Here is a 20,220-nt window from a genome sequence, read left to right on the forward strand (position 1 = left end):
GGGGTGGTTTGGAAAGGAAATGAGCAGAGCTTTCGAATGCACTTGTCAGAAAAACACCGTTCCATACATGTTTTAGCCACAAAACACCAATGTATTTTTAAAAGTCATTTTTGAAGGCCGGCGCCCCGCTTTATCAAAAAACTGACAAATCCATTCGAAAGCTGAGACGATTTCACATAAAGGACCAAAAAATCTAAGGTGTATGTTCCTCCTATCTCTTTTAATCTTATTTTGATTCTGCGAGCTCAGCGCTCCATTCGCATTTCAGGCACCCAAAATGTTGCAATTTGCTTGCCTTATTTAAAGGTTTTGTCAAAAAATATAGGTGCTCACTTTTTAAATGATAGTTTATCGTCCAAGGATCAAAATGCACTTTCGATAATTGACCAATATTTATGTTTTTTGGTTCTTCCAGGCAATTTAACGTCAAAAAATTGTTTTTTTAACTTTTTTTTTGTAAAATGCTAACTTACAATTGGGTCAGTGAAAGTAATTAATGTAACAGGTAGGAAATTTCACTACGAACATTTTTCTCTTAAAAAAAAAGGTAATTTCGATACTCCAGTGCCAAGATATGTAAGTTTTAGTGAGAAAAAAGTGCAAATTTTACAAATTTCTCAGAATTAACAAGCACGGCCTATTATTTACATGCGGCATATGTTTTGGAAGCCAGAGTAAGGTTTCTTATAGTTATTTTGGTCGCTGAATTCGGATCTGGAATCAAATTTCAGATAAACAGTGAACAGTGATATTTTAGTCACGCTCAAATATTATTTGCGTGTATTCCCCATAGCCAATTAAGGATCGGCAGCCGAAGCCGCTAACCACCGCGCCACGAGGCCTCTCAAATCAATCAGAAGTTGAAAAAACCATTCTCCATAGAAAAATCCGTGAGTAAAATATCAATGAAAGGTGAGCGAAAGATGAAATATGACCGAATTCACTAGCGATTAAAATTACAGCTTATTACCGCAAATAACTTTTGGGCGTGGCTCCAAATTTAACTGTTTATCTGAAATTTGATTCCAGATCCGAATTCAGCGACCAAAATAACTATAAGAAAACATACTCTGGCCTCCAAAACATATGCCGCATGTAAATAGTAGGCCGTGCTTATTAATTCTGAGAAATTTGTAAAATTGGTTTTTTTTTTCACTAAAACTGAAAAAATCTTGGCACTGGAGTATCGAAATTACGTTTTCTTTAAGAGAAAAATGGTCGTGGGGAAATTTCCTACCTGTTACATTCATTACTTTCACTGAAAAAAAGTCCACCCAATTGTAAGTAAGCATTTTACAAAAAAAAAGTAAAAAAACAATTTTTCGACGTTAAATTGCCTGGAAGAACCCAAAAACATAAATATTGGTCAATTATCGAAAGTGCATTTTGATACTTGGACAATAAACTATCATTTAAAAAGTGAGCACCTATATTTTTTGACAAAACCTTTAAATAAGGCAAGCAAATTGCAACATTTTGGGTGCCCGAAATGCGAACGGAGCGCAGCGCTCGCAGAATCAAAATAAGATTAAAAAAGATAGGAGGAACATACACCTTAGATTTTTTGGTCCTTTATGTGAAATCGTCTCAGCTTTCGAATGGATTTGTCAGTTTTTTGATAAAGCGGGGCGCCGGCCTTCAAAAATGACTTTTAAAAATACATTGGTGTTTTGTGGCTAAAACATGTATGGAACGGTGTTTTTCTGACAAGTGCAATCGAAAGCTCTGCTCATTTCCTTTCCAAAACACCCCTAAACATTATAGGTTCGTTGAAGTTTTGCAAAGTTATTAGCAATTTTGTAGACGCGCCTAAGTCAAAAAATTACCAATTTAAAAAAATGTTTTAGCTTTGTGGCGCCGAGGTGAGGACAAATTTAACCAACCAAACATGGTTTCATTCATAACTTGGTGGGGGCTATTGGAAAAGTACATTGCTTTTGATTTTTGAGCACCTTGTGTAAATAGTGGTCCACTTTCAGCGAGAATTACTCATATGCAAATAAAAAACCATGAATAAAAACAACAAACAATTTGAGCGAAATTTTCAATGTTTTTAAGCAAAAAGTTAGCAAACAAGCGATGGTACACCAAATTTCAGTTTTGAATTCACAAAATTTGTTTTGAACATTCAGTTGCAGTCTCCTGACCCCGTTCCAATAAAAACAACGCACTTCAGTCCATATCCGCGTCAAACCTTTTCGCCAGCGGCAATGAAAACCTTGACCGCTAATCTCCTGCTCAACGCTGTCCCTGGCTGCTGCTATGTCTGCTCTATAGTTCAACTTGCATCCTTCACTTTTGCCCTGTTGTAAACAGACACACACACCCGGTTGCGCTCTGCAGCATAACCTCTAACGATTTCCCCCAGCTTCATATATGGCAAGCTCAACTCAAAGCTGCCGTGGGTGTTCTCCTCCCTGATGGCGGCGCGGAGTCAGAGTAAGCGTCCAAAAGCGGACTAGCGCCTGACACTCTTCTGTGCTGTGCAACAAATGCGACCCACGCGAATTTGGCAGGATTTGTAGCTTGTAAACAAACCACAAGCTAGTTGCAAATTAGACAAGGATTTGCGACTGCAAAACACTCGGGTGACTAACTGCTGGAGACAGGGAAGGTTTATTTTGTTTTTCAAACAGCAGTATAGTTTATAGTTTGACGAAAAACTGGCCATTTGACGTGTCATGTTAATTTATTGAAATGTTAAGAGGACTTATAACGCAAATCGGAAATAGTTTTCATTTATATTTTCTTTAATTGACTTCTCTCTGGCCATAGAAGCGTTCTGCATCAAAGGTTTGCAAATACAAGTCTCCATACAGTTTTGGTAGCTATCCGAACTAAGGCCGTTGCAAATATTTTTCAAAGTTTATGTCGCCCCCCTTCAAAGTTGGCCTGAATAATCAGGGGTTAAAAAAACATTTTTTCGAATAACTTCAAAATTTGAATGAAAATTAAAGTTTAATCATCTGAAAACCAGTTAAAATGCATTTTACCTCGTTATTAATCATATTTAACATGTTTGAACTCCTTTGAAAATATTTTAAATTTTCATGAAATACCAATGTACAGTCCTCGATATTTTCAAAACTAATGATTGGAAAGCAACTGTACTACCCCTGATCGCATAAATGTCCCATATGCATTTTCATCGTTTTTGAGTTATTGCTGCAGTTTTGTTCAGAATCGCGAGATCTTTCAGAAAAGCCTATAACATTTTTTTTCGTAAAATCGCAATAACTCGTGATGTTTATAAGCAAACCCCTTATGTCTATATATCAAAATTTTTGTAATTGTCTGCTCTACAACTCTACACTCTAAAAAATTTCACAATTTGTTTATTGTTTATTCGTCAAGCTTATGTAGACTACTTACAATTTTCTTACATACTAGATATTATTTCTATTGTACAGATTTTTTCGTAGTTCCGGTTTAGACATGTCGAAATGTATGTACTGTGAATTTTCATTATAAAAGCGCATCATTTGATTTAATGGCGAATTTTTTAAATAATTTGTCGTGTATGCAGTTATTTTAAAAAGTTGTGAATGTCTAACCCTGCAAAGTTGAAAAAACATGAAATTTTAAAATGAAATTTTTTTCTAAATGAAAAAATGGCCCTTCTGGGTCAATGTAGATTCGAAAAGTACATTAAATTTCCAATAAAATGACATGTTCCAAAAAATTATACAGTCGAGTAACGGAAAATGGGAGAGTTTTTAAAACTTTTTTAGTGTTTTTTTTCGATGAAAAATACGTTTTTTAGGAATTCTGAGTACGACATCAAATCGGGCGTCTAATTTTACATAAAAGTCACTTTGACATCAAATTTCTATCTCATCACCGTTTCAGGCTGCAAATTATTGAAAAACACCTCTTTTTTCGCATGTTCAAAAATGGAAGGGGTCGTACCGCCCCTCCGTCACGAGATATCAAAAAATGGACCTCGGATTCGTGATCAGGGACAAAAGTTACCCCTTAGGACAAAGTTTCACGCAAATCGAAGAGGGGTCGGGGCAACAGAATCGAATAGCAACCAAGGATCTGACACGCATGCAGTTTTCTGATGTCACCGCCAGAGGCGCTGTCAGTATTGTTTACGTGTGGTTTTTGAAAAGGTCGTATGAAATACATACATAATTATTTTTCCAAATTATTTTTTTACTATCTTTTGCATATATATTTGAGATAATTACAAATATTACTTAAATTTCTCCACATTTAACAATAATAATATCAAAATAGTACAAAGTTTTTCTTGACCATCCAAGCAATATATCACAAAACACTAAACTAAAAATGAAATAGATTCAATTCTTTGAAACAACATAAATTACGTTTGATTCTTCCTGACCGTTGGTTTAAAATAAATTCTGGAGTTTTTTTTAAAAAGGTCCAATAAACCAAATTTTCAGTTTTTGCTTTTTGGGTGTTTTTTAATACCCCTGACTCAATGTTTATGATGCAAAAATGGTTTTGAGGACCATACGAAAATTATAGTCTACTTTTGAAAATTTTGATTCGTTGGTCATATATGACCCATCAGGCCTGAAAGGGTTAAAATACTCACTCAATTTCCGTCGAAAATGTTTTAAACTAGTTTTAATTGAACACCAAAAAGGTGATATGCCAACATAAGGTGCTCGATGGAATTAAATGCTGATCCCCAAGTTCAGGTCCGAGATTAAATGTAAATCTTTCTAAAGAAAAAAATAAACTGAAAAAAGTTTTAATTTTTGTAAATTATGACCGATGCGCATACGACCTTTTCAAACGCTACGCGCCAAAAACTTGGTTCGATCTTGGTTCGATTTTGACTTCACTCGCCTTGTATGTGGATGACAGTCGTGACGTAGCCGTGATAGCAACACTTTTCAAAATAAATGCTGAAAAGTTCTACACTTTTCAAGATTTTTTTGATTCAAACGATTTAATGACAAAATACATGAAAATTTGACTTAAAATTGGGTACTAAAGCCCTATGTCGATTTTTATGTACAACGGTAAAAAACACGATCAAAAACCATTTCTGATCACTTTTTTTTTCATTTTCATGCAAAAAAATAATAATGTCAAGACAACATTTTTTCGATGGATCAACTATGGTCCCTTTGGAACGAGCTGTCAAGTAGGAACTTTTCTGTCAAGAAGGACTGCGAGTTTAATTTTTCAAAAGTGATTTAAAAATCCATTTTAAACTCTTTGTGGTCTTACAAAGGGTCATTGTACTCAGAAAAATAAGCTTTATCGCTGTTAACAATAATATCAGCAATCTAAGCTTCATTTTAGGACCCACTTTCACTCGATGGGTGTTTTTCGGAATTGCAAAAAATGTTCTATGGAACTCGTTGCAAAGCTTGATTTTTTCAGCACTATTTATTTATTTATAAATGTACGACTCGTGCTGAAAAAAACCTCTTTTTGCAACTACTATTTTGCAATTCCGTCGTGAAACTTTTTACTTTTCCTGTCATTCTTGAACGTTGAAACAGGCTACTTTTCTCTACCAAATATAAATGATTCAAATAGATACATTTTTCAAAAGAAATGCTGAAAAGTTCTACTTTTGAGTACTGAAATGGGTGCTGAAAAGGTAAACTTTTCAGCACTTGTTTTGAAAAGTAATATTTTTCAACATTGTTTTGATTTAAACGGTGGATTGACTCAATACATTGACATTTGACTCACAATTCCATTTTAAGGATGGTTTTCGGAATTGCAACTCGGTGAAACTCGTTGGATAAATGAACGACTCGTGCTGAAAAAAATATTTTTTTGTAACTTGTTGCATAAACTGCTATTTTGCGTTTCTCTTTGTTTCGTCGTCCGTGTCTGTCGTGGGTGAACATGAACGGCCATGATCAACGACGACCAACTTTTTCAAAACTTTTTTTTTTCGTAAAATCACGTGAGGTTTTTAAGCAAACCTCTTATCATTTTTTTTATAATTGTCTGCTCTACAATTTTGTAGAATATTGTTACACTCTAAAAAATAACCCTGCAAAGTTAGAAAAAACACGAAATTTCAAAATGAAAATTTTTGTTCTAAATGAAAAAATTACTCTTATGAGTCAATGTAGATTCAAAAAGTACATTAAATTTCCCTTAAAATGACATGTTCCAAAAAAATTTACAGTCGAGTAACGGAAAATGGCAGAGTTTTTAAAACTTTTTTAGTGTTTTTTCGATGAAAAATACGTTTTTTCGGAATTCTGAGTACGAGAATGAAGTTGTCAAAAATCAGCAAGGGGGGAATGGAACACAAAAGGTTGAGAAACACTGCTGACCGATTCTTAGCGAAGCTACACCAAAATGTCACATTTTTCAATTTTCAATGTGATTTTTAATATGAAAAAAAAAACATTTTTATTATGATGCAATAATTGCAATGTGCTTTAAATGCGTTTTCTTACCTTAAAAGCCAAGAATATTGACCAAATGTGGTCTGCAAGCCATTGAACGGGAGAGGAGTTTTTTCATAAATCTGCTCCTTTCGTTGTCCCGTCACGAAAAGAAATGGCTGGCAAAAACTCAAATTTCAACCAATTCTTTCAGTTTTAGGAGCAAAAGATTCTTTTTTTAATTTGTGATAATGTGTAGAAGAGCAAAAGTTTTTAAAAATCAAACTGGCAAAACTGTAGCGATTTTTGTAGTGTGCCTTTTGAAAGTCCAGTTTTACGATGTTGTCCCGTCACGCTACATTTTTATTTCTGGAGATGCACAGGTACTATATGGTTAATTCTGCATGATATTTCTTTTTAGGAAAATCAATTATCTTTCCAAATATGTTATAACATTGGGGGGTTTCTTCTTTTATTTTGCCACTACAGCCAAAACGCTGAAAAAAACTTGGAATTTTTTTGAAAAGGAGCCGAAGAATCGGTCTGCTTTACATTAGAAAATCCATCTTTAAAGACAGGGGTTACTACAAAGCCTCAGATGTAGGCTCAAAAATATCATTGAACTGATGTGTTTGACATAAGCTTTGCTTCAAATTCCATCGCCCGTAACAAGCTGTTCTTCCCATCTCCAGAACCTCTCTGGAACCACCTGATTCTGTCTCTTCCAAATTTAGGCACGAACTGTGCCCCACAACCTGCGCACCTCCACCTGCACCATTCTGCAACCGAATCTCCACGTGATAACAATACGTGAGACCTTTTCATCGCATGCTTTCTCCCGCCTCGTCTCATCAGCAGCATTGCTTCGGTCGCAGAATCAACAATCCACTCAACGCAACAGTTTCGACAGTGAAGTCGGCGCTCACTTTTGCTGGGCTGCCTCTCTGCCGCAAGCAACTCAGAGAGCAAGCTGTGCCATAAAGAGAGCGCCATAAAAATACCTGGTGAGTTCCGCGCTTCCAGCTCAGACCATGGAATTTTCTTGTTTTCTTCGCTTCGCGAAGCTTCAAACAACTTACTTTATGCTCGATCAGCTGATTTTAGGTGAGAGCTCGCTCTCGTGAGTTCCCCTTCAGCCCACCTGGGGCTCTCTCTCTCTCTTGCAGAGCAACTCGGAACTGCAGCAGTACCATGCCACGGTAGCTCACCGAGTTCGTTTCTGCAGTCCACTTTGGTACGTTCGACCGGGCAGTAGTACGACGCAAACGGTAACGGGTTCGCCGGACACCTCGGTTCCGGACAGTTGTGTCGCGCGTTCGTTACGCTGAAGTGTGTGTGTGCGCGGGCTTGTTTTTTCGGGGATTTCGTCGTGGGAGAAGGTTCACGTTTTGCGAACTTTCTTCGCGACTAATGGTTACGGTGCCGCAGCTGGAAGTTCCTGCTCTGTGGCAGTGTCGGCAGCCGCTAGTGGTGCTAGTGCTGAATCGACGCAAGAACCGCTGCTGAACAAACCCTTTTGTGGTGTTGTAGTGCTGCTCGCGAGTAACCTCGTGATCGTGATCTCCATTGTGCGGTGAACAGCAGTCTGTTTTGGAGTGTTGGATTAGTGCACCCTTTTGGTCTAGGTTTGTATTCCAATGCTCGGGTGTTCTGAATTGAAGCGCGAGCGATCGTGCGCTAGGGGTGATCTGCAGCGTTGAGAACGGTGCACACCGCAGAGTACGGATACTGTTTGTGCTGCTGGAATACTGGTTTGCGGTCGAGTGTTACCTTTTTTGGACGGACGGGGGGCAACCGTGGACGACAGTGTATCAAACACACAAACACGGCTGAATTAATGTGCACGGCAAGCGGAAAGTGAGGAGAATATATACAATAATAATATAAAACAAAACATACACCAGGGTCGGTTGAAGCCGTGGGTCGGAGTCCAGCAGCATAGGCCCGGGAAGAGAGAGAGAGCATAAGGTGTTTCGGCCGAGAATCGGCTTGACGGGAAGCAATCGGTGAAGTGAAAACGGAGTGGCTCGTGATGCAGAAGTTCGCGAGTAAACAAGTTTTGATGAATTTGTAAGGGTCCCGAGAAGAACCTCGTTGAAGCGCGCGTGGCGCCACAGTGAGTTCCAGAAAGCTGGGACATAAAGCAAGAATTCGCTACCTTGTTGACACACGAGTACAAATCGTGAAAGAGGTACCGTTTGGTATCACTCAGCAAAAATTGATCGAAATCGTGATTAAAAGGTGCCTGTTTTTTTTGTGGTGCGTTCGGTATGTAAAGGTCATCAAAATGACGACGGCTGGTACTGTACGCAGGTGAACTGAAACTGCCTGCTGGGTTGTGTTATGCAAAACAAGTGGAGCGTTGCAAAAACACGGTAGGAAATGATACGTGAGGTATTGTTGTTTCATAACATTTTTGCATCTGATATCCGATAGCGCTGGGAAGTCAAGGGTGTAGCGCTGTAGGGTAGGCCGATCACCACCACCGGGTAAGGTGCTGTATTTGTGAATGGATTTATAAAGAAGTTTTGAGTGAGGTTTTGGAGACTAGTGATCAGAGTGATGCATTGATTTGCCGTTAAATTAATAAAGATCGATCGAGATAGGAAAAATGGGAAAATTTTGAAACAAATACTAATTTAATTATATTGACCTACAAAAATCAGCAAAAATAATTGCGCAGGGGAAGCATAAATTGCCAAAAATATTTAGACAGGACCGAAGGGGTTTTCTCCAAAGTTTGGCCAGAGAGAATTTCTATTTTTTTCATGATATTTTCTGACATTTTTTCTGTTATTGGCCTCAGTTATTTTAACAACTAATCAGACCATCTCAATAACAAAAGTTATACATATTGTTTTTGAGGTATAATCCCGTCTACTCGGGTTTTAATTAAAAGTAAAATTGAGTTCATTTTGAGTTTTCGTACATACATTACATATTTTACAATCAGTACCGTAAAACGGGGTGACTTTGATAGCCGGGGTGACTTTGATAGGTTTGAGATTTTTCCGCAAAATGAAGAGTACAATTAAAATACGTACGGAATTGTATAGAATCATACTGACCGTGTTAGAAAAGTTTGAACACCTCAAGTACCTCAAGAAGAAGTTTTCATAAAATTTTGAGAAGTTTAAATTGTTAGTTAACTATAATTTAAAAAATGTTGATGAATGTCATTATTTTAAACTTCTCAAAGTGTCTTGATTTTCTCAATGAACATGATTTCGAATCGGAAAACAGAATGCATTTTCGGATTCTTTGGACAGTTTTCCACTAGGAGAAGGTTAAATAAGATTGTAAATAATAAATAATGTGTGTTTTTGGAACATAATTAAAAAAAATCAAAATTTAAAGGCAATTTAAGTTGAACAAAATTCATGTAAAATGTGAAAACTTGTGATTCGTGCTTTGAATTCAGTATAAAATGCAATATAAATCGATAATTTTATAAACAAAACTAGTTCTAACAAGTTTCAGGCAAAGTTTCGACTTTTTAACAATTTTACACAAAATTCATTTGTATTTTGCTGAAAAGCTTATAAACTTAGTTAACTAAGTATAAATATTGTTTTTTTTCCTTAAAACTTTATCAACTACTTTAGTGATGATATATTTAACGTACAAATAAAATTTGAACATCTTAAATATGATTTTAACAAGAAAAACTATGACTATCAAAGTCACCCCGGAATTTAAACTAAGAATTTTTTACGTAACTATTTTTCTAAACACTATTGAAAAAACTTTTTTTCCAAAATAGTGCATGGACTTTGTGTGGCCTACCCCAGTACATGTTTTAAAAATAATAATCTTGAGAATAACCTTACCTGTTGGAAAATATTCCAAAATCAAATTGAAATCCTATCAAAGTCTCCCCGGTTTACGGTATGAACATTTCAGAAAAAATGTTTAAATTTTTTTTAAGGATATGTTTAGTATTATAATGTGATTGAGCCAATGTCGAAGTGTAATTGAATAGTCTGTCCTGCTCATTTCTAATAAAAAAATCAACTGACATGAGCATGATAGATTCTTTGATTACACTTTGACATTGGCCCATTTTTATTGCTTTGTTTGATGTGGCATTAAGTTTTAATTTTTTTGTTAAATTTAGAACTAACAAACTAGAAACATTTACCTTTTTATTTTTTCTGTTTTCAAATTGAAATTTGAAATTTTGAGTTCATGAAACAATTTGCAGTTCTTGTTTAAATACTTTTGAGCATTATGTTTAACTATTTGCTGCAATATTTCGGAAATTGTTTCAATGTTAACTGCATTTCTCATCGGAAATCAATAATAACTTTAGACTCTTTTTCGCGAGATAGTGTTTTTTTTAAGTTTCAGACATGGTTAGAGGGTGACGAGCGGGAATTCCCGGGAAAAATTTCCCGGGAAATTGACCATTTTTGGACCTCTCGATTCCCGGGAAATTCGGTCGAGACTCCCGGGAAATTTAAACTTATAAATATCGACGCAAAATTATATAAACTAATCAGAATAACATTTGAAAAATTCAAAATTGTTTAGAACATTGAATGTCCATTGTTCGATGTTCAAGTTCGAATAAACCAATGTTTCTCTAATCTTCTTATTCAGAAAGTGTATATTTTAACTTGTCAAAAATTCCAATAACTATAATTTAGAGAAGCCAAAAAAAGGTGGACCCACGGGTGGACCCCAAAATTTACCTTAAAAATTATTTAGCAGTTACACCCTAGATATGAAATCAAATGTTTTATTTTCAAATATTATGTTTTCTAATTATTTGTAAAAGGGAAAAGCTTTTTCAAGTTAAGTTCAATTTCCATATCTTCTCTTGAACATAGCAATCCAATTTAGTTTCTTGTGAACATTTGGGTTTTCCTGATAACTGTAAATATTTTTTCAATGAATATTTAATGTTGAACTTAAAAATTACAAAAAACAATTTAATTTGTTGTCTTGAGTCGTTGTTTATCATAATGCAAAATTCCCGATAAAATGGGAAATTATATATAAGCTATATCAGTTTTTTTTTAACAAAAATATAATAACAAGTTTGTGAACCTTTTGAAAAATCACTCAGTGCGAATTAAGATTCGTAAATATTTTAAACTACAATTTTGAGTCTTAAAAAAACTCAAGAAACGATTTTGTTTTTGCAGATTCAGAAAAAAAATCAAAAGTTTTATATAGTTCCACAAAACAATGAGGCTGCTCAAATTAACGTTTCATAGAATTAGTATGAATTAACAGTAACTGAATTCATTTAAAAGAAACAAATGTATTACTTTTCATTTTAAATTTTTGACACTGTTGGCGTAGTAAAAAAAAAATCTCCCGGGTCCCGGGAATTCCCGGGAAATAGCCAAATTCAACTCTCGATTCCCGGGAAATTGAAAATCTCGAGAATCGTCACCCTCTAGACATGGTTAAAAACAGTTCATTAAAACAAACAATAAATCAAGGAATAAAGACGTGCAATCAATTAAAATCAACTAGAAATGCATTTTCCTGCTTTGCTTATATTTTTTACATTACTGAACCAGTTTGGAAATTTTTGGGATTTTTTTTTTAATTTCAATGCACAGTTTCACGAAAAGTTGTTTTTTTTTGCAAAGCAAACTAGGATTTTTTAAAACTAATAATCGAAAATGAACTGTTCATTGCATTTAACAACATTTTTTTTTTATTAAAATGTTCATTCCCATTTTTGATTTTTATTTGTTTTTGAACCCCCCCCCCCCCCCTTTCTTGTCATCTGTCAGAGTCGAAAGGTATAAACATAAAAAAATGTGACGGTAATAAAACAAATTTAAATTCGTATAATTTTTTTTAGTAAAATTTACATTGTTATCATGATAACAGAAAGCAAAGCAAAATTTAGACAATTTTGCAAGACATGAATGCCACAAAAGTGGTAAAATGTCTATATAAAAATGTAGAATTGTTGATTCCTGGAAGTATAAAAAAAATCTTTAAGCTCAAAATAATGTAAAGCGTTTCCTTCAATTGATGCTAATCGTAAAACCAGTTTGAATACAGAGAGCAGAGGTGGAACACTTAAATGATTCAAATTTAGAAACTTATGTTCAACTTTTGTAATTTTGTGTCTGTTCTAAAGGGACCATCCATAAACCACATTTTTTGGAAATATCAAACCCTTCCAAACCCCTTGTGGACGATTGTTCATACACAAAAAAAAACTTTTTTTCTATGTCACCAGCCAAACATACGAGTATTTTCCCAAATGTAATTATGAGATTGAAATTAAAAGACCGCTAATTCGTCCGACCTTCAATTTCTGGGCTAGCTGAACCTTGGTTTTACTTGACTGATATAGTAGCCCAAGTAACATTTTTTTCCAGGAGTTCTACAAGAGCTCTTCAAGATAGCTACAGCATAGCAGTTTGGACCGCGGTAGGATAAAATTCTCTTCAAAACTTCTTCAGGAGTTTGGAAGAGTACTTGAAGAGAATTTTATCCTACCGCGGTCCAAACTGCTATGCTGTAGCTATCATGAAGAGCTCTTGTAGAACTCCTGGGAAAAAATGTTACTTGGGAGTACATTATAACTTGTTATTGCACATTTATTTAAAAAAAAAATTAACCCTCTACTGCCCATAACATTTTTTCGAAAACTTTTATTTTCACGTGTTTAGGCGGTCATTTTGAGGAACTTTTGTTCTGCGAAAAACTTTACTGATCTTATTGATGTTTTTGTTGTTTCATTTTTAGTATTTAAATTTGCATCATTTGGTTTAGTATTTGGCATATTCTACCACCTCCTATCATTACATTTTGCCTATCTAATTTTTCCATGTTTTACAATCAATTTTCTATTACTTGCTTGTTTTCACATTTTCTGCTATAGAATTGCACCATTATCATTTAAATTGTAAAAAAATGCGTAGAGGTATAGTCTGGGACATTTAAAAAAATACTGAATACTTCTTTTTACTTAAAATATAGGAAATGCAAGTAAAAAAACACAGCTAAAGTTGACCCCTACAAAAAGACATTTTTAAAAACATTGGCAAAGTCACATTAAACAAGTAAAACTTCAAACCCTAAATTTTTTTGAGTTCTTCTGTCCAAAGATCAAAAATTGGTTGAAAAATTGATTTTTGGCGATTTTTTAAATCGAATCCCGTCTAGAGGCGGGGTTGGGTTGTAGAGGGTTAAAATTCAAGCAACCATTAAATTATCTAAGATATTGTCAATAACAATTGCAAAATGCGTGTTTAAGATATTTTGAAAGGCATTATCTTTCCGGTGTGAGTCAACTGGACCTGATTCATTATTCAACATCCCAAAACCCAGAAATAAGCCCATTTCGTTCCACTTACCGAGTAAAGACTCGATTGCGAAACATTACGATAGATCACCCCCAAACGAGGCTAATTACCAGAAGGCTTTCCAAAAAATGTTTGCCGCTATCACAAGTGGTCGTCGTCGTAGTCCTGCCACTTGCTGTTGTTTTTTAAAGGCTTTTTACAAAACCCACAAATAAAAACCCGTTCCACCAATATGTGTGTGCCTGCCCGCCCGGTTACGTGTTATCGAATAAAAACCAGGCTATAATATAACTGTTTTGTACCAAGTCAGGGGCCTGCGAAAGCTTTAAGCTCGCTTTTTTTTCCTGGGCTCAACCCATTTCTGATACGTTTGCGCGCGCGCGTTCGCGAATGAGGTACTACTATTTGGTACAAATTGTTTGCCACCACCTTAATCAACGTCCCCCAGGCGAGCAGCTCACCAAAGTGTTTGTGTTTGCTCATTAGACGATGTAATATGCTAAATCGAACGCTAAAAACAGCCAATGAATGCGGCAGTTGAGCACAAAAAGAGTACTGCAAATTGCATGACATTCTATTGTATGTTGCGCGCAAAGTTGGCAAAAGTTCAACCGTAAGCTCGCTTTTTTGTCTATAAATTGCATAAAGTTGCAGTGAACGGGCACAAGCCAGGAGGATTGATTGCCCTTAAAAATGGCTTGCGCACCTACTTGAATGGACGATTGTTCTCTCCCTCCCCAACAAGGACGGTGTGAACTCGCACGTGGCCGTGAACACGTGGAGTTTTTGTCCTGTTTTCCAATTGATTGTGTGTGACACAAACACGCACGGTTTGATAACCAAGGCAACAGTTTGCTTGCTAGCTGGGAAGAGCCAGGTGTAATCGGTTGGAAAACATGAGGGGTGAAGTTTAGGAACTTGCCGAACTTTTAGCAGGGTATAAAATTGAAAGGAAAAACCAAAGCTTTTTGGTACATACTATTTGCTCGATTTTTAATGTTAAACATTTGTCAAATTTTCTGCTCAATTCCATGAAATAAATCTAGATTCTTTGGAATCAAAATAAATTTTGAAAGGTCTATAAACACTTATTTTTGACAATTTCAAAGGGCTGGATTGTTTAATTTAGAAATAACGTCATGATTCGAATTCCCGGACGCTTCGAAACCCGGATACCTCATCTTGTTTTTTTTTTCTTGCCATTCACTAACATTTAAGTCCAAATTTATGCGCTTCATAAGTAAAAGTCCGGAATTCGAAGCAAAAGTGTCCGGATTTCGAATCAGCTTTTATCAGTGTCCGGGATTAGAATACACATATTTTGCATGCATTCCCTTAAAACTGACTGTTTATACTACATCCTGATGATATTTCTACATTTCCAACTTGTTACATGATTTTTTGCCAGCTATAACAAAAATGATATGCTACTAAGTGTCCGGATTTTGAATCATGACGCTATTTGTCATAAAAAAGAACAAAACATTTCTCAAAAGTGTCTTCGAGAGTCGAACCAATAGTGTTTGAGATATCTCGAGTTATCCCTCTACAACCCAACCCCTCCTTTAAAGGGCTTCGCTTTTTTCTGCCATTTTTTGATCTTTCGAAAGTATTGGAAAGAAGTACTCTTGAAATTTAAGAAAATTTTAAAGATGGAAGTGTGATTTTTTATTTGTGACTTTCCCAAAGTTTTTAAAAATGTCATTTTAGCTGGGCTCATCCTTTTCTGTGTTTTTCACTAACATGTTTCATATTATATGTAATTTTTGTATTGTACCAGACTATGCCTCTAAGTATTTTCAAATAATTTATATGATAATGGTGCCACTCTTTAGCAGAAAATGTGAAAAACAAGCAAAAAAGTTAAAAAGTGACTATAAAAACATGAAAAAAAACTAAATCGTCAGCTGTGTGCTATCTTGTGACATAGACCATTTTGGTCGAAAATGAGTTAATGATGACGTTTTGCTATACTAAACAAACACTACAAGATGCTTTAATCCGATTTTGGAAACTCGCTTCCGCTTCCCGAATATCGCAAAACACACTTGTGACATAGATCAATTTATCATCAAAATGATTGTGCACACTTGTGACACGTCATACATGTTGTTGGAAAATGTGGAAATTTTTTCTTGTTTTTCACAAATTTATGTACACACATACTTTCTAAAGGCAATGCAACCTTTTGTTTTTGAAAATATACTGATTAAGTCGATTAAACTATTGATTTAAGCCTATTTTAGTTTGTATGGGAATTCTGTGCACACTTGTGACACGTAGTACAATTTTACTTTCGAAACACGTTTGTGACACGTGCTTTTCAGATTTTTGTTTACATTATTTACTGTATCTTTTAACTGGTGTTACCAAATTAGTTGAAACTTGGAGCGTTTTTTAAGCGATAGTATACGAATCGATTGCTTCAAAAAGTTTGGCTCTATCATTCATAGTTTTGAAATTATTTACCAACAAACTTTAAAAATCGATTTTCTCGAAAAGTACTAAATGGTCGTTGTCACAAGATAGCACACAACTGACGAAATAGGCAAAAGTTAATTATTGGAGGTGGTAGAATAAATCAAATATCTATCAGAAACAAACATAAAGTAAACAAGATAAATGCAAATAAAATTATAAAAAATGAAACAAGAAAAATATAAAACAAGAGAAGCTAAGTTTTTCGTAGAACAAAGTTGTTCAAAATGACTTGGGACAAAATGTACATGGGAAAAATACAAATTGTCGAAAAACATTGCATTAGAGGGTTAGCATTAGAGGTTTAACAAATGAGAGCTAGTTAGATGACACGTAGAAACAATATTTTTCACAAATTTGGACTGTATTCTAAAAAACAGCAGTACAGATCACCTAAAAAATGGTTGAAAATGTTTAATGAAACATTTTCAAATAGCAAAGGACTGAACATTTAAAAAAATCCTTATAACCCCTAAAACTTGAAAAATGAGCAAATTTATCATGTCAATTCATTTCCGATTGCAAATTTGATTTAGCATCTGAAAACTAGTTTTAAAGTTATGTTGACAATATTTCAGTTTTTTTTCAAAAATGTCAATTATTTTAAAATTTATTTTTTCACGATACCACATTTTGCACCATCCTAAACTATCGAAAAAAAAGCCTTTTTCAAGTCCCCTTGAAAATATGAAAAATCCGAAAATAACAAAAAAAAAAAAATAAATGTTCTGAGGAATAAACTGCAGATTGAAATTTATATTTTCTAATTTTTAGCCGAAGATAAGTCTTGAACAAATATTTTTAAAGTTTTTATCGACCCGCCCCTTTCAAAATCGGCTCGAAAAATCAGGGGGCAAAAAAAATGTTTTCAAAATTCCAATGGAAATTAAAATGCATTCCCCTGCGTTAAGAATCATTTTAGCATGTTTGGGTTGATTTAATTTTTTTTTTGAATTTTTGAAAATTGTCGCAAAATGTTTTTTTTGTTCGCTGAAATTTTTGTTTTCGTCAAATTTGACATTTTTTAAAAACAAATGATAGCAAAACAACTGAACTAGTGTAAAATTCATTTTGAAACATTTTTTTATGCAAATGTTGAAACTATGGCTTGTTTTTTTTATTTTTTATATTTTTATAGGCTTCATCCATAAAGTACGTTACGCTAAAATCAGCCAAACCCCCCTCCCCCCCTAGAGCGTGACATATTTTATGGATGACGCCATATATTTTTTGACCCCGGCCAGAGCCGAGGGACAAATATTTGCATCGGCCTTATAAACGGATCAGAAAACCTCATTTCAAGATACTTATTTTCGAATATTAGGGGAGAGTGTGGAGACTTGATCCCCGGGGACACTTGATTCCAAGCCTGTATCTCGTCAGCATGTGGGTAAAAAAAAATAGCTTTGTTCTAGAAAGTTGTGCGAAATTGACTAAAACTCATTGTAGAAAACAAAAAAAAACATTAAAAAATGTTTAGATTGAGTTACACACACATTTTTAAAAAGCGTTAAGGGAGACTTGATCCCTGCATTTTTACAGTTACTGGAATTAGCCTCAAGATTAAATAATTGGGCTGGGTTTTCGTACATAGTTTCCTTTAGTATATTTGTACATAACTTACTGCAGTTCGAACCATTTTTCAAAAGTTTTGTAAACAAAAATCACCAGCTTGTAAACATGCTCAATTTTGGTCTAAAAAAGAAAATTTTAAGTTTTTAAATATTTTGCATGCTAAACTTGTTATATTTTGAACACAAACGTAAAGGTTTAATGTGAAATTGCTATAACTTATAGAAAATTAACAGTTTGGATGAATAAGAAACATTTTGCTTAAGATTTCTTAAAAATGTTGAAAGGGGGATCAAATTACCCCCAACATTTTGAAAATGCCGGTTTAAAATATTTTTTTAAAACGCTTGGTATGATTCGAAGAGTTTATCTGATGAAATACCCTTATAAGCCAAACATAGTTGAATGTTTAAGCTTTCAATTCATACAAAAAGTTCATAGTTTTGTGAGAAATTGACAGAGTTATGTGCGATACAAAAAAAGGGGATCAAGTCTCCTCACTCTCCCCTACATGCTTATTTTGCATGAATAGCCCCCAAATTTTATGGAGTCATGCCTAAAAAAAATTGCAATTGGAGAATTGCAAAATTGCATCGACACATTTTATCCTAAACAAAAAAATTAAATAGAAGAAAAGACAATTTGCGAAATCTTAGAAAATTACTCATTTTTTAAAATTGCAGAGTTTGTGATCTGTCGGTTGCTAGATCAACTCAGATTAAGGTAATTTTTTATTTTTGAAATTATTTTATTAATAGGATTTGCTCAAGAACGTTCTTTTTTCTCCAGAAAACCTTTCGAGGATTAAGTTTCATTGATAAAAAAAACTAAGACGTAAAACGTTAAAATAGAAATTTCCCGGGAAGTCAGCAAAAATCAAAATTTAGACCACAAATGCTGTCTTGTACGCCTACAGGAAAAAGTTAACGGTATTAAATATTGTCGTAGATAAATCTTCTTATTATGAGAAAATACTTTTTTGCTTGTAGTGCACAAATTTCCTACTTCAGAGTTTGGTTACGTAAGGAACAAAAAGATGTTGATGTTTATTATTATTTTTTAATCTATTAGTCATACAGTGACAGGATTTTGAACACACATTGAACTACTTTAAAAGAATTTTCAAGTGCAGCAAAGAGAACTGAATCATCAAGTTTGAAGAATATGCGAGCAATTTAAAGATTTTTTGTTTAATTTTTGGACCTTGAATTTTAATGTCTATTTTCCCCACTTCCCTTTGCCGTAGAGGGCTCTTATTTGGCAATAGCTCATCTCATGTATTGCCAAACAAACTCTGAATGTTTCATCCAAAACGGGGCACCTCGATACGACATCGAAAGTGTTCCATTTTCAATAAATTCAATAAATCTTACCATTAATTACTCAACTACTTACTCTTGTCACGAAATATTAAAAAAATTACCAAGGCTCTTCAAATTACTAAAAACATCAGGAAGTAATAAAACGTCTTTCTTCCCATCAAATATTTGAAAAAGCTTTCAAAACCGAGCAAAAATCCTTCACCCACCGACCTCACACAGGGTCCCCTCCTTCGTTAAAGAGTAAAAGTGACCCACTTTGGCGCCAATTTATGCTGCTCCTAATATGCTGCTGGACTCTCCAACGCAAACATACCAACACTCTGGGAAGACTATGTCGATTGCGTTCAAGCCTGTGCTGCTGCAGAGTACTCATGTTGGCCTTTTCTTCACTCTTTGCAGGTTTTGTTTTTGGGCAAGCTGGGCTAATCAACAGAAATAACATCAACATTAGAAGAAGGGATCCCGAGCAAAAGCGAAAAAGTGAGTCAAAAGTGAGTGTGCATTTGGGTGGGTCGAATAACACAGTGAAGTTGAAGGTTTAAGTAAACGCGGTTGGGAAAGAAGAAGAGGAAGAAAAGTTAAAAAGCTGAAGAAAGAAGAAGAAGCGACAATCAACAGTAAACCAAAAGTTTAGTGGCGAAAAAAAAACCGAATAAAATAGGGGCACTCACCATAAATACAACATAAAGTAAACGAAAATAAAATATATAAAAAATAGTGAAGAGCAGAGTGCAAAAAAGAAAAAAAAAACATAGCGCCGCCACCAACCAAAATCGCTAAAGTCCAATTCCTAAGTAGAAAAAAAAGTGGTAAAGTGGAGAAGTGAAGAGAAGCGAAGAGAGCTTTCACACAGGTGAAGAATTGGATATTGTGAATCGACGTCGTTTTTTTTCGCTTCATACCTGCTGGCTTCCCCATTAAGGTATCCGTCAGAGGAAGAGACCGTCGTCAACGGATGCCGCCGCCGCCGCCGTGTGCCGCAACGGCTAACTGTAAGTACAAAATACCGAAAATTGGTCTTGTGCCGCCGCCACAGCCACCGTGGCTTTGGGGTTTCCTTTCCAGATGGTTCAGCGATGAAATTGTTTATCTTTATTGAGCTAAATGGAAATATTTTGATGTTTATCTTTTCAGAAAGGTTTAATTTTAAATTTCTGTTATAAAAAATACAGTAACATTTCATAACAGATATAACAATATTTTTTTCATCGTGGAAATTTCAAGACC

At 34.8% G+C, this 20,220-nt stretch overlaps 1 long non-coding RNA gene across 1 annotated transcript in view; it reads left to right on the forward strand.

Annotated features, from left to right (window-relative positions):
- Positions 1-7,565: 7,565 nt before the first annotated feature.
- LOC120427904 (uncharacterized) overlaps positions 7,566-20,220 on the forward strand; it is a 60,807-nt gene continuing 48,152 nt past the window's right edge. The window contains exons 1-2 of the long non-coding RNA XR_005607001.2: positions 7,566-7,963; positions 19,393-19,985. This is a non-coding gene — a long non-coding RNA (uncharacterized LOC120427904). The remainder of the gene's footprint in view (positions 7,964-19,392; positions 19,986-20,220) is intronic.

The sequence above is a fragment of the Culex pipiens genome, chromosome 2 (genome assembly GCF_016801865.2).
Source record: "Culex pipiens pallens isolate TS chromosome 2, TS_CPP_V2, whole genome shotgun sequence".
Lineage (NCBI taxonomy): Eukaryota > Metazoa > Arthropoda > Insecta > Diptera > Culicidae > Culex > Culex pipiens.